Genomic DNA, 13,396 nt, shown 5'->3' on the forward strand with positions numbered 1-13,396 from the left:
TAGTGACCTTTCAAAATTATCCTTTGTTTCTCGTGCCTGGTACACCTCACGTCGGCTCATATGCAACAGTATAAAAAGCACAGAAATGGGGAATTGTAGACTTTCGGATTCATAAGCCTGTGTGTGGGCATGACCACCAATTAAAAAACCAGTTGAGTTATTGCACCTACATAAATTATTGCCTCCTTATAATTGACCTTGTGTTCTCCTCAACTGCAACATAAAACTGTTAATTTACATGATTATAATGGACAAAATGTGTCTGTAAATGTATTGAAATTAGAGCTATCAAGCTCTTCATAGCAAAAGTGAGGAGGGAGAGACTGGCATTTTTCCCATTGTTCATTCCCTTCATAATTAATTTCTAAAGTAATTTCCTCTTTTACCCAGCAGATACCACTGCTGGCTCCATTTGTGGGAGGACAAGAAGATTTCCCCAATTCATTTGGAACAACAAATACCATTAATTACTGCTCAGAGGGTAAAATCTGACAGCTTTCAATGTAAGAGGGACTCCCTCTGGGTACCCAACATAGGCACGATGGCAAAGCCCCTCTGGCGAGGGCCCGGGCAGGGTCGCAGGGCACAGCCAGGGCATGGACAGGATGCTGGCCGAGAGCTGCCCAAGGGGATGCTTGGTTTAAAGAAATAAAATAGAAACCTTTCTTATTCTTAATGTGTTCAGCCTGTGGCTAAAGCTGCAAACACATGGAGGTTATTCAGAAGGGCATAAAATTTGCCCGAGTATTGCTTGCCTGCAGCATTGCTCTCTGTCCTTAGACTGACGCTGAAACTGCAGGACAGGAGCAATTTTGGCACAAAACCTGTGCCAAGACAGGTTGAACCTACGAGCTGGGCTTGCCTCACACAACTTCAGCACTGTGCTAGAGCCTGGGGTTGGGAGCATCCCCCGACCTGCTCTATGGGTGGCTGGAGGAAGAGTTGGACATGAAAAAGAGGAGTCTGGCACATTGTGCTAACGGTCGGGAACTGCTCGAGCAGCTGCTGGGTGCCTGTAATTTGCCCTCAGCCACTCTGGGGACACCTGGGACTAGAAGTTTCACATAGCTCCAGCGTTTGCTGGTGTACTTACCTATGTAGGTGGCTGTGCTCCTGGGTGGGATCCCCAGGGGTGAGGGATCACTGCCACAAGCATGAGCAGTAAAGGGGGTTCAGGATAAGCATGTGGCACGGCAGCAAGCACCAGCAGTGAGGGGGGGAGGTCTGTCAGGTGCTCCCCAAAGGATGCTCACTGCAACTCCCAGGAGTGAACCAGTCTTTCATGTACAGACCATCAATTTAGTAGCGTACTCAAGGCTGCTCCTTACTGCTCAAGCACAAGGCACATTCATTTTTCCTGCAGCATTTGTCCTTATTTGCTGTCCTCAAAGTGACAGAAGTGGGGAAATTATTTATATCTTACACCGCTCCAGTAATTGTTCACTAAGAGTTTGGGTGAGTAACATCTTCCATTTCTCCAGCCCTGCTCACCGCTGGACACAAAAAAATTCACTTTATAAGCACATATTGGGTTTCCTGGCTGTGAAGCTATTTTAAAATGCTGCTGTGTTTGCCACTTTAGGATCAAACTCATGTAATTTAATGGGTTTCACTGAGACCTCAACAGGCCCATGAGGCAGCTATTGATTTCCCACAACAAAGGGCTGCTCTTAAAATAATTTACAAGATCACCATTAAGTGACTTCAAGCTGCAGATGCTGGGATGTGCACAGAGACCTCGCTCGGATCTCACAGAAAATGTCCCCCCAAGCGAGGCAGCTCCTGACCTCGCATCCCCAGGGGAGTGTGAAGGTCTGTGGAGCAGCAAGTGCTTTCCCCGACGAAGCCCCTTCCATCCTCCAAGGCCAGAGCTGGAAAAGGGCCACCTTGCTCCGGTGCTTGCACCCGTGGAAATGTCACTCTTGCAGTCTGTGCGGCACCAGAGGGCTGCACAGCCACGGCACGGCATGCAAGGACATCTAGTGCCTGATGCGGAGGCTGCAAGGAGGAACTGGGTTACGGCGAAGTGTGGTTTTCTGGTGGTTTATCTCCTCGCAGCAGCAAAAAGTCCCCATGGGCCCAGCACCAGCAGCGCTCAGGGGAGCAGGGTCCCAGCGGGAGGGTCTCTGCGAGGCTCTGACATGCATTTCAGTTGTCTGTGACATCTGGGGCTCTGTCTCACGAGCTGGAGCTCCCCAACAGCCTGTGCCCCCTTGCCTGAAACACAGCTCCTCTGATGAGTCCAGTTTGGGCAGTTTTGGGCCATTTCCCCAACTGGGCTTTGACACATCCCACACAGCTCATGGAGTAATGCAGGTAACACAGCACAGCTGATGAGGATGTAAGATCTGTGTCTTCATCTACTTGCAATGCCCACCTTTCTATTCCTCTATCTGTTTTGTGAGCTTCTCAAAGTCCGACACAGATCCAGCATCCTAACTGAATGCTGCATCTGAGGATGGAGCTGGCCACACTGTTTGCAGCATAAGAAACCTATCTTGTTTTCAAAGGACATACTCCCATCCAAGTTATCTGTAGCCAAGCTGGTGCATTAAAGCTACTTGGGCAATACAAACAGGGCTTGTCAAGCCCTTGTACAAGCACAAATACCATATTTCTGAAGATAATCTAAGCTATCCACACTTGAGGAAGGTGGACAATCAAGACTTCAAGACCGGCTCATGGGGCTAAAAGGTCAGAGCATTGCAGACTGGCACACAGCTGTACCAGCGGTTTAGGCACAAACCGTGTTTGCACAGTAGCTGTACTGCTAATGTTGCTGCAGAGCCCTGGGACATGGGATGGCAGCAGGGAGGGCAGTCACCTGGCCAAGTGCACTGAGGTGCTGCCAGCAGATGCCCCTGCCCATGACCCCTCCTTAGGCAGCAGCCCTTACTCTGTAAAACAGAGGTTTTCTTTAAAGGAGACTCACAGAAGCTGGTTGGAGTTAGGGAAGGTCCCAGTGGGCCATGTAGTTCAACAAAGAACCTGAAATAATTATGGATTTGGGATGTCTTAATCTAGCCCACCGCCGCAGGTAAGGATGCGTCCCTTGGCGCTTTAAAGGACCTTTACTCTGCCCAAATGAACCTGTCTCACAGCGAGCTTCATTAACCATTTGCCGCGGTGCTGGGGAGATTCAGAGTCGGGAGAGGGAGCTGTGCTGCTGCCGGACGGACACACGGACGCTGCGAGGAGGGTTGGAAGCTTGATTTCGACCAGACCTTGTGGCACAATATGCTCGTGTTTCCTCACTAAGTTATTGATTTAAAGAGGTTTTAATTGAATGCATCAACATTTTTTGAGTTGTCTTCCCCTCTATCCTTGGAAGTTTTAAAAAAACATAGCTATTCACAAAATTGGTGCAAGTTTATGAGTAACAAGGCCCCCTGAAAAAATCACTTTTTTAACTATCTTGCTACCCCTGTATTGGTGCTGCCCTGCTTGTACAGAGCCTCTGCGCAACACCCCAGCACCCCCAGACACCCACCCGTCCTCCCCCATCCCACCTGCCACCTGCCATCTCTTTACCAAAATGAAAGATCCCAGCTCTGACCCTCCCACTGCCAACTGCATCCCGAGTCACACGCACACAGGTTTTATCTTCTTAATTGGGGTTTGAATCACACCTTCAGAAGTCTGAAACTGTTTCCCAGCAAAACCTGTCCCAACAGCTTTACCGCCCTGTGCAAGTCCAGATCGGTGCTTCAGGATTGGCAAGACAGCTAATCACCTCCTTGAAACCATGTCTGTACAATCCGTACCCAGGTAATCACATAATATGATGTCCAAAATATCGTGATGGAGAAGATCTCCATGTTGTTTCTGTGCAAACACCCCGAGCATCACTGAGAAAACCTGGGCTGTCTCCTCCTGCTGCCAGGCCGGCATGCAGAGCCCTCAGCCCAGCACAGAACAGCATCTTTTGGGGGCTCCCAGGCATGGATTTCCAGAGAAACCCCTCTTCCAGCACAAGCAATAAACACCTGGAGAGGTTTCCCCTTCCTCTATGTGCTACTTAGTGATTTCTGACAGCAAGGGTGGCAATTAAACTCCAGGTAACTCCGACTTCATAACTTCTGGAACATCATGGAAAAAAGATCCAAAGCAAACCACAAATTTAAGTGTTAAAAGACCTGTTGTAATGTCTTTCCAATCATGCCTTTATTCCCAGTTTCTGAGTACACCTGATGGTCCATATATTTCAGTAGGAGACAATACAGTATGACACACTTTCCCCCATGAAAATGGCAGAAATAGAGCTATTAAATGAAACCATGTTATAACTACAAAGGACTCCTAGGTCACATGGATTGTCTGAGCTCATTGCAGCAAGCTCTGTTGCAAAAGGAGAGGTTCTTTCTTGGGTTCCTTAGGACCGACTCTCAAATGGTAGAAGCCCATTTCTCATGGTGGACACCCAGGAAGCAAGAGTATTGGTGGGATGTCTGGTACTGGGATGCAGGGCTCCCAGCTGACAGATCCACCAGCAGTTTTCTTCAGGCATCACTTCAGATTTGTGAAGAGTTGGCTATATTAAATAGCATAATAAAGCTTGCGTCCATGACTGTAGAAATAGAGAAATCTTAAATTGCAATTAAATAAACTATTTTAATCTCTGGTTTTCTTCCTGGCAGAGAAAAACAATGCTTGTGGGTTGCATTCATGGTTGTTTTGGATCATTGTTTGGGTTCCCTTCGATTCTGGACAATTTTAGAGGGATTCCCCCAATGCACCTCACCTGCCATCTCCAGAATAAATCTGGTGCCTTGCAGTAATGTTTCTGAGGGTTTCTCTCCCAGGTGCACACTCAGTCACAGCAGATTTACTGCTTCACCTTTGCCTCCAGGATTATGGCAAGTGACCCCAGAAGCCCATTATAGACTTGAAAACCATTCCATCTCCAGCAGACAGATTCTCAGTGCAATGCTCCTGTCTCACTGTATGTTCTTTATGGCTGTGAAGCAATTCTAGCTATTAGTCTCAAACTTGTAAAAAAAAATAAAATCCAGAGTTGTTTATTTTATAGCTTTACCCTTAATGTCCCACTGCAAACATAAATTACATAAAGGCTGTGATCGCAGCACAGAGATGTGACACTCTGAACAACTGCTCTTGAGAGGGGTGAGCACATTTTGGTCCTGAAGAGGCAGCAGGCTGGGCGACACCAGGGCTGTTGGCTTTGGGAGAGGTGGAGTGAGGCCAGGAGAGGGCACAAAGCCTGATGAAAAGCACCCAGGCACCTGTGGGGCCCCTTAACGGGGCCAGCCAGGCTAGGGCTAATCTCGTTGCTAGGAAATTCAGGGATTGAGGAGATAAATTATTGGTAGGTGCCAGAGGCATTTGGTTGGAATTACAATTTGCCGCACATTGCAGTTCTGAACTGGCTGGGGAAAAAGTCCCTTCAGGCAGCCATCTGGGATTTTGGAAAACGGTCATATGGGTGATGCTGGTTTACTAACCCTTCCCCAGCCCGAGCTTGTGGTTCTTACTCTGTTGTGCTGGCAAGCTCCACACTGGCAATCACAACATCCTTGACATCAAAGCTGCCTCCTACCATGCCCTGCCACAGACACCAATGCTCTCCCTGCCTGGCAGGCTGCAGAAAAGTGCTGGATGCTCCATTTTTAAGGAAAAATACAAAAGCTTTGGCTAACAGAAATGGTACCATATGTTTCTGAGTCCACCTCCCAAGAGGAGGTTTTCTCCATGATTTTTGGGGATGGAATTAGGACAACATAATGCCATCATGTATTCGTCCTTCTCCTGAATGACTGGCTCCCCATGCTCAATCTCTCGTGATGGTTATAATCAACCCTCACAATACAATACACTTGGGTAACAGCCTGGCCCAGTGTCAACTGCAAAATGCCAAGAAGTATGGGCACTGCCCTCTACCTCTGACAGCTGGATTAGATACTGTCAGAAGGCCATATTTGGGGCCATTCCTTCAACAAATAAACAATGATTTCTTTTAATATTTACTGATATACAAGCACCAGCTTGCACTGGGAAATGTTGACATTTGCAGTCACATTAGGAGTTAAGCTGGCCAGGGAGCAGGGCTCGGCAGTCCCACCCTGGGCGAGCAGGCTGTGATAAATACAATACTGTGCTTCTTAGGAAGAATCAGCATGACATTGTATTGCCTGTGCCTTGCGTCAAAGGGATTCTTGACGTAACTAAGGTTTACAATAGCTGAAAATGGAGAGAAGAGCTAGAAAGAAAAAGGCACCTGTGGCTCCCATGAACAACAGTTTGAACACAGCATCTTTACCTGACAGTGAAGTACAGCAAACTAGCTGACCTTCCCAGACTAAAAATACAGCAGGGACCAGCTCCATCCAAGGGTCACAATGCGTTGGTGAAGGGCAGTTAGACATCCCTAGAAAATGTCCACTTTTAATAAAAAGAAACAGCATTTCCCAGCTCCCTGTAATAATCTCACTCCTCCTCCTCCAGAAATGTGCTGCATTTCTCATCTAAAAGAGAGTGAGAAATATGCAGCCCATGCCCAGCTAGTTCTGCCTCGGCACCAAGGACATGGAAGCAGGACCAGGCACATCAGCACCCTGCACACAGCCACAGCTGCCACCTTCAGATCCTCCAGCCCAAATCCAAGGAGGTTTCCTCAAATAGTTCATTTTCTTCTTGACCTCTTTTGGCCTTTTACATCTCTGCTGCCCTGTTAAAGGCTTTCCTTCAGCTCCCTGTTCTGGACAATCCTGTTTGCTGAACTGGGCACTGTCCATCACTAGGATATGTCAAACCCTTCTCATAGACAGGGTGGCTACCTACCTGCAGCCACTGTAAGGATTTTGAAGTCAAACTTGGCTGGCAGTCAGATTTCCTAGGAATGTAATTCCCATTTGTTATTGTAAGAGCTGTCAGAAAAGAAAAAAAACACCCCCACATTCATGTGGCAGTTTGAAGGCGTGATCAAATGGACCATCCTGCTTGCTGAGCTTTTTCCATGTAATATAATCTTCAAAGTAGTAAATAATTCATGAAATATCATCCTGACAAATCTGAGTATTAGGGAATCAGAGGAATATGGAAATTATATTTCTGTATCGAAAATGTGTAGTATTAGTTCTTTCACCAAGCAGGGGCTGTTGGGACCTTCTAGCCTCAGAAAGAATGTGAGTTTAGGGCTCAGTCATTCATATCCTTAACAGAATAAGCACTTTTATCCCATGCATTTCTGCTTCCCTTATCAGTGCAGTATTCAAAGACTGTTGGGACTGCTCACATGAGGAAAGGGGGAAAGACATTCATCCGTAACGATATTCAACCAGAGTAAGACTTTATTGTTTCAGCTGCAAGATTGCTTTCAAAGCCCTGTAATTTTCTTCACCTAACGCTGGGGAAAAAAAAAGCCTTTTGCTGGAAATTGATGTAACAGAGCACGAGAAAGGTCAGAGGGAACAGGCAGCCTGGGAATGGGCAATTCCACCTCCCTTTGATTTGCTTTCCTTTGTTTCAGGGTGAGAATATTTCACTTGGCCAGCTCTTGTCTAGCTCCCCCATTACGTCATATCCAGATTACTCAGTGGATGAGGCATGTAGTGTTACATCAGACAGATAGTATTTGTTTATATAACTTTATCTTTTTCTCAGACACTTGCTTCTCCCTCTTCCTGAAAAATATTTATATAAATATTTATATTTTCAGGAACATGAACTTATTTATATCAACATCAGGATGACAGTCATCTTAACTATAAAATGGTACAAGTGATTGCTGCAGACCTCCACAGCACTGCCTGGGAACTTTTATTGCTTCTTACAAACACCAGTTCACCAAAAACAGAATTATGCAGGGGAAGAAACCAGTTCTGGTGAAACACAAATCTGGAAATGTCTCTCAGCCTTGAGATGAAAGCGCTAGCCAAAAAGGGAACCAGAAATCCACCCTAAAACCCCAGAGATTACCGCGTTCACCACAATGTCAAAGCACTGCGTCTGAGGCTCTGCTATAAATCCCTGATCAAACACTGTTTTCTGTCTCTGTTTCTAATGAAAAATTTCCAAAGGTCTTACTCCCACCTCTACGTAAAACAGAGGGAGGATTTTAAAGCTTTCATTTTCAGGGAAGAAAACCTATTACACATTTGATCAGGTCAATATATCTCAGAGGTTGAGTGCTGCCTGCTTTAACACACTGCCTTAAGCCATCTTAGTTACACTCCAGCCAGCAAAAATACCACGAGTTACTCACGCTCCTGAGAAATCTCTTTTCTTAAACTTTGTGAAAGTGCAATACGGGTCATGAGATATGTTTTTTCAAATAGGTTATTTCAGGCAGTGTCAATCACATGTAATTCATTCATATGAAACGCTGCCCTTCCCTCTCACTGCTCATGTGTCTTATTGCTCATTAATCGCTTTAATTTCCTGGGCAGCTGCCAGAGATGCTATGACAAGAGCAGCATTTACAGGGAAGCTGCTCCAGCAACCCCTGTGAAAGGGAATCTGACAAACATGTACTGGAAAGGGCTCAGGGAAAACTTTGATTGCAACATCTGAGCTTGGAATTGGTGCTCCCACCAAAATGCCCAGGATGGGCTCTCACATTTCTGGCCATGCTGACACTGTCCTTCCCAACCAGCTGCAGGAAAGCTGCTGGGGAGTGGGTACCCCGTATCTCCAGTTTCCCTTTCCTTGCATTTTCCACATGCAGGGTCAGACCCTGCTGAATCTCTCCCACCCACATGGTCCCCAGACCTGCGCAGACACCCACATGTGCCCTGGGCAGGGCTGCCACCCAATCACCCTCATGGGAGTGAGCCCACAGCATATCCCACCCACAAAGCTGTTCAGCTGTGAAATCCCTTTAGCCCTGAGCCACAACATGTCAGCATCTGCTGCCACTGATTCTTTTCCCAAGCTGCGGTTCAATAAAACAGTAAATCCAGCACTGGCATCCCAGCAACCAGATTTTTTTTAAAAAAAAAAAAAAAAAACAAAAAAACCAGAAAACTCAGCTGCACAGCACAAGGGATTCACATGGCATAAACTTTCCACTAGTTCAAATTTGCTTAGAAACAACACTGCTAAGTTAACTTTGTGTCCATCTGTTTTGCAGCCTCTGTTGCAGCTTGGGAAGACAAACCTCTCACCTCTCTGCATGTCATAATGCCCATCACACATTCCCCTTTCCTTCTGGCTGGACAAGGCCGTACAGTCTATCTGTCCCCTTTGGTCCCTGAGCTGGATGCCCTACGAGGGATGGGCTGCATCTGGCCCAGCCCAGGGTGCTCCTGGCACTGCAGCCCCTGGGACATCTGCATACAGCACCCCACTGCTTTGTCATTCGCTTGTTTTTGCTAGATCTTAATGTTTAAACTGAAAATTCCATCTATTACCCCAGAAAAAACATGAAGGAATTTTCTTCTGACGTACAAATTCCCTGGCTTTTTCAGCTGAAAGATCTATTGGTCAGTTTATTAGCTTTGAAAGCTATCTATGCCTCTGAGACCTCTGCTGACTCGGAGTTACGGTAATACTGGATAACTTGGGTATTAATGCCAAGTTGCAAATGAGGTTTGCTCCACTGGGCCAGCTCTCAAAAGAAATGAATGTTTTAGGCCTGAAACTGTGTCTGTGGTCTCATAAAAAAGCACAGCTCTCCTGGTTTTCTATTTCTTTGCTATTAAAGGACTGATTTCATCCTGCCCTTTGCTTGTCCTCTGGTTAAAGTTTGCCTCCCCTGCAAAAGGTTCACTGGCCTATAAAAGTGCAACTCAAATTTGGAGACTATAATATATAATCTAATACCTCAAAATCTGCACTTCAGCAGCAGCAGTAACTTAACATGCTCACAACCCCTGTTGAACTGCCTCTTCATTCCCAGCTTGCAGTTAGCTACTATTTCACCAAGCAAACCCCCTCGGACATGGCTCGGTCTAACACCACGGCCAAACCAGCTCTGTTTACTCCCCGAGATAGCCGGGCTGTAATCAAACACCCCAGCTTGGCCAGCCGCCATGGGGACTGCAGCACTTAGCAGCTGTGTTCCAGTTCATAAAGGTGGATCCTGTGGTTATTTCAGCAGCCCCTTCGCTTCTAGCAACCCTGAGATATGGAAATTCACCTGTAGGGTAAATATCTTAAATAAATAGTGCTTGCACCTTCCCAACAGGGTTTCCCAGCTGACGGTGATGCCACGGATGCTGCAGAGCAGGGCCATGGTGCACGTGTGCTGCCTGGCTCGGGATTCCCCTCCTTTCCCTCATTTCCAGCTTGCTGCAGCATAGCCATAAAATCAGGCAGAACCATCAACAGCACTTCCAAGAAATCAATGCAACCAGCAAAAATTGGGTTGGAAAACAAAATCCATTCTGTTTCCTTCGCAGAAAGTTCACTGGAGCTGCCTGATCTGCCCCTCCTCAGACAGCCTTCTGTAAATCGATGTATTAGTAGGTTCTGCTTCTCTGAGCCAAGTTTTGTAATATGGTTGCCCATACGGAGCAGAGGGCATATTCATATGGCCAAAGGCAGAAACACTGTGAGACATTTTTCTTCCCACGCAGGAGCAGAATCTCTGTCTCTGAGCTGCACAGCAGAGGATCCAGGTTTTGTCCTGGTCCTCAGAGCTTGGTCCCCAGGGATGGCAAAGGAAACTCTCCCTGGACAGTGGATCCGTGCAGCTTTCCAGGCTCTGGCAGAAGGCAGGATCCAGCCAACAGAAGCAACAACATTTGTGCTCCCTTTTCTTACTTAGCCACTTTCTAGCCAGGAGCTTGCTTTGATGCTCACAGCTTGGTTCAGAGCCCTGGAAGTCAGATGCTTTTCCCTGGAGCCTCCAGGCTTGATTCCAGCTTGAAACCCCTTCTGCTAGACTACCCCCCGCACCATCCACCCCTCAAGTGCCCCCCAATTACAAGCAGCTTAGCACAACCTCAGGAGCTATCAGTTAGCAGTGATGTGCTGTCTGCTGGCCTGCCCACAAATATCTATATTTCACAAATAAAAGAGGTTAATTTAAGCCACCCCAGTCTGCAATAGTCTGACAGCTCCCTAAGGGTCCTCATGAAGCTAAGATTTACGCAAACATCACACTTGCAATACATCGTAATGCTCTATAGACCTTTTAAAGAGAGTGGTCTGGCCAAGATGTGTCTGCCTTTTGTCCTGTGCTCGAAGACAGAAGTGTGGTCAAAAAAAGTGAATGCTGAACAACCAAAGGGGTTCCTGAGACTATTTTACTGAAATAATTTCAATCCAGATGATAGGTAAAAGATGGCTCTTTTTAAAAAGATGGTACCCTTCCCTTCATTTAAGAAGCAAATGCTCACAACAAACATGCTCTGACATCTCATAAGTCCTTCATCAAAGCAAAAAAGTAGAAGCCCTAAGTTTGTACGTTAATTGCATAATAAGAGGTACCTGAGTTCAGACTTGTACAGTCAGTTCTGCCACACCCACAAGTGTGTTTATTTAAAACACATCAGCCTTGACTACAAGGACTCACTAGCACAATAAAAGAAAAAAACACGTAATTCTCTTTTTATGTCTTGTTGGTAAACTTCAAACCCTTGTTTCTGTTCTGGGTGCATAATTTTCCACTGTTCCTGACAAGTGCCAGTGGGTCTCAGGGGCTTGTTCTGTGAAGACACAAACTGGTGACTGATCAGTTCAGAGAGGAAACCAAAGGAGGCTGAAGAGCCCTGAAGGGCAGAAAATGGGTGCCTGATGTGGAGTCCTTGTTGCCATGTGACGAACATCACCTCTTAGTGGCAGCCAGAGGTCTGAATAAAAAACAAACCTGCTCTGTCCACATTGAGCAGAGCAGGGAATTGCTTGAGGCTTCCCAGACTGGCCTGCTCTGGTCTCTGTGGCTGCAGAAGGTTCCCACTGGGCAGCATGGAGAGGGCACCAAAGGACTTGCAGGGGACAGAAGAATGAAGCAGAAGGGGCCTCCGATTTTAAATAGCCAGCTAACTCACCAACCGGGCCCCACATGCAGCAATGGTAATGGTGGTGAAAGCATTTAGCATCTCACCTCACGAAGCTGGGCCACTACCACAGGTGGAGCGTGATGTGCAGAAGGCCCAGGAGGAGACTATTTTTTTTTCCTGGTCCCGTCACATGCTGTAGGTCAAGGTTATAATGCACAGTTGAATCCCACACATACCAAAGCTGGTATCTGTTGACTTTCACAGCTGATTGTTTTGGAAAAATAATTCATATTTGCCTTCCTGGATACAGAGAACTGAATGACAACTTGGATTAGCATTGCGCAGCCTTGCCCTGAGGACTTGTTCTTGATGAGTAAACCACCACCTCTGCTACTAAGATCCTCTGCTTTGACACCCCTCCAGGGCAGAATGTAGAATATTTTCTAAGCATCAGTTGTGAAAAATCACTTCCCTTTCCGGTCCTACACCGGGCAGGCAATCAGCTCATTCCTCTTGGGCAAGAAAGCCAACTATTTAAAACACGGTCACCCAAGCTCGCCTGATGCAGGCACGGGCTGCTGCCCTAGTTAGGAGTTCCCTGGTGCAGGGCAAATTAAATCACTGTAACGCAATATGTGATTCGGGAATGATCAGCATGAGCACTGTGACCCAGTGATGGGAAGAGCAGCATTTCACTTGACAGCAATCCTATGCCCTTATTCCCAGCATACCCCAATGCCCCCCTTTTTTTTTAAGGTGACCTTTGGCTTTTGTTCTCCACTTCATTTGCTTTTGATGCATGAATTTGAGACTTAGCTGAAAATGGTATTTTTAGAAAGATGAACATTGATGACTGATTTTTTTTCTAGCAAAGGTCAGCTGCAGGAGAGGAACAACACAATCCTTCACTGCTTGGGACCTAAGCTCCTAAGAGGAACATAAGTCATGGTGAAAGGAACATCAGCTCATCTCTCCTGGGGAGTACCAAAAACATGTGAGATGGCATAGGACCACATTATCCATACTCAGGAATTCCCATATTGCCAGGTTAACAGATTCAGGGGAACAACTACTACCTCATTTACAGCAATGCTGCCAAAGAGCCCCTCTGGCCAGTAAGCAATTGCACAGACCAGGAAACCCATCCACACCACACTTTTCAGCCCACAAAATCCTGAGGGGTCTCCATTCTCAGTTTTCAGAGAAAATCAGAATTGGTATTTTAACACATTTATCCAGACTCTTCTCAGAGCTCTGCAGTGAAAAAAAACCAAACAACCAAGAGGCAGTAGATAAGCTGCAATAGGGACACTTCAACTAGTAAAGAAAATACCCCACAATTCTCAATAACAAAGGTGGTCAAATGTTGAATGGGGCAATCAAATGTTGAAAGTGCAGTCTCCACCCTGGGAGATACCCAAAGCTTCCCCCAGTAAGGCATTGAGTAACTAGGTCTAACGTCAAAGCTTGCCCTGTTTCAGTGGAGTTGGACC

This window comes from Strix uralensis, chromosome 12 (assembly GCF_047716275.1).
Source record: "Strix uralensis isolate ZFMK-TIS-50842 chromosome 12, bStrUra1, whole genome shotgun sequence".
NCBI lineage: Eukaryota > Metazoa > Chordata > Aves > Strigiformes > Strigidae > Strix > Strix uralensis.